This window comes from Dasypus novemcinctus, chromosome 30 (assembly GCF_030445035.2).
Source record: "Dasypus novemcinctus isolate mDasNov1 chromosome 30, mDasNov1.1.hap2, whole genome shotgun sequence".
NCBI classification, from domain to species: Eukaryota; Metazoa; Chordata; class Mammalia; order Cingulata; family Dasypodidae; genus Dasypus; species Dasypus novemcinctus.
The window spans coordinates 31,380,214-31,382,959 of record NC_080702.1 but is presented as its reverse complement, the minus strand read 5'-3'; positions in this window follow the sequence as shown (position 1 = coordinate 31,382,959).

Here is a 2,746-nt window from a genome sequence, read left to right as displayed (position 1 = left end):
GAAAATCTTTCAGCATTCAATAAAAGATTAGCTGTGATTTTATATATATGATCGTTCTTTTTTTATTTATTTCTCTCCCCTTCCCCCGCAAGTTGTCTGCTCTCTATGTCCATTCGCTGTGTGTTCCTCTGTGACCGCCTCTATCCTTATCAGCGGCACCAGGAATCTGTGTTTCTTTTTGTTCCGTCATCTTGTTGTGTCATCTCTCCACGTGTGTGGCGCCATTCGCACTGGGCAGCTCTCCTTAGGGGGCACACTCCTTGCTGGGCACACTCCTAGTGCGTGGGGCTTCCCTATGCGGGGTCACCCATGAGTGGCACAGCACTCCTAATGTGCATCATCAGCACTGCTCATGGGACAGCTCCACAGGGGTAAAAGAAGCCCAGGGTTTGAACCACGGACCTCCCATGTGGTAAGCAGATGACCTATCCACTGTGGCCAAGTCTGCTTCCCAACATATATGCTCTTTACCATATAGAGGAAACTACCTTCTATTCTTTTTTATTTATTGAGTTTATTTATTTATTTATTTATTTATTGGAAATAGGCATTCTATCAAATACATTTCTGCCTCAGGATTATCATACGATTTTCTCCATCTCTGTGTTAATGAAGTCTATTACACTTATCATTCTCTGATTTTGAACACCCTTGCATATTCAGATGAATCCCACTTGGCCATGATGGATACTTCTTTTAATGTTCTGGTGAATTCTATTTGATAGTTTTTTCTTGAGGGGTTGTGTTTCTATATCCATAAGGGAAATTGGTCCTTGGTTTTCTTTCCTTAATAGATATTTATACAGTTTTGGTATCACAATAGCATTACCTTCATAGGATGAGTTATGAAGAGATCTCTCACCTTCAATTTAGAAGAGATTGAAAAGTATTCAAATTAATTCTCCTTTGAATGTTTCATTGAATTCGCCTTTGGAGCTGCCTGGATCTGGGCTTCTCTGTTTCCAGAAGCTTTTGATTACTGATTGAATCTGATAACATATCATAAGTCTATGAAGGGCTTCTATTTCTTCTTAGGTCAATTTAGGTAGTTGTGTGTTTCTATGAATTTATTCATTTATTCCAGTTTATCTAGACTGATGGTATACAATTGTTCATAGTATTCACTTAAAGATTTAATATCTTGAATAAAGGTTAAAATTATTATCAAGGAATTACTTACATTTGCCATATTTTCTTTGGATTTGTGTTTGTCATATTTTGTGTTTTTTTTTTCTCTTTTTGTCTTTTTAGTTATTCTTACACTCTATTCCACCTCTGCCTTTCCTGTTTTTTTCTTTCTTCCAGCGGAACTCCCTTTAGGATTTCTTGAAATGCATGATTCTTGATATAATCTCTTAGTTTCTGTTTATCTGTGAATATTTTGAACTCTCCATCATTTTTGAATGGCAGCTTAGTTGGGTAGAGGATTCTTGGTTGGGATTTTTTTTTCCTTTTAGTACCTTGACTATGTCATACCACTGTCTTCTTGCCTTCATGGTTTCATATGAGAAATCAGCACTTAATCTTATGGAACCTCCTTTGTATGTGGCTGTTCTCTTTTCTCTTGCTGCTTTTAGTATTTTCTCTTTGTCTTGAGAATTGGATAATTTGACAAGTATATGTCTTGGGGTAGGCCTGTTTGGATTTATGCTGTTTGTGGTGCGATGTGATTCCTGGACATGTACATCCATCTCCCTTAGTAGATTTGGGAAGCTTCCAGTCCTTATTTCCTCCAACACCCTTTCTGTCCCCTTGCTCTTCCTGGTTTTTAGTTTCTCTACTTCTGGGATGCCTATATGTGTATGTTTTTGCATTTTGCAGTGTCATTCAAGTCCCTAAGTACCAACTGGATTTTTTCTACCTTTTTATGAATCAGTTCTACTATCTATTAATTTCAGATGTACTGTATTCCACACCATTAATTCTTTCCTCTGTCTCTTTGAATCTGCTGTTATTTGCTGAGAGTGTATTTTTGATTTTTTGAATTGTGCTGTTAATCACCACCATATCTGTTATCTTTTTGTGTATGACTGCAATTTCTTTTGTATTCTTTCCAAGTATTTTCTTCATATTCTTAATCTCTTCCTTCATTTCATCAAATTAGTCCCTAATATACGTTTTGAGAGCTTTAATTACTTGTTCGAGGTTCTGTTGCTCTTCCTCGTTTTTAGTTTCTTCATTGCATTGGGTCATGTTTTCCTAATTATTGGTTTGCTTTATAGCATCTTGTTGCTGCTGGTCATCATTTTATCTTGATTGATTTAATCAGTTGTTTAGCTTCTTTGTCTAGGTTTGGGGTTTAATTAGTTGTTGTTTTGCATGCATGTTAAGTCTTCTCTTTGTCACTTTGTTGTCCTTATTCAATTTCCTTGATGTCGGCTAAGTTCACTTGAAGGAAAATATTAGGGCCAGAGAAAGCAAAAGGAGTAAGTAAAGAAAATATATAAGAGTAGTATTGATTGTAAATATTAACAGAGGAACCATGTGAGATCTAGGAGAATGGATATTAGACTCATGTAAACTGTGCAGAGTTATAACAGTAAGTAGAGTACCTATAATGAGACAGTCAACTGAATATGGGGAGGAATATATTATGAATTAAAAGACCAGTGTGTCCAGGAAAGAGGGAAAGAGGAAAAAAAAAAGACAAAATATAAAGAGTGAAGAAAAGACAGAAAATTGGAGAGCTAGAGACCGGATGATAGCCTTAAAGGAATTTGGAGGGCAGAGGAAGGTTGATAGCTGA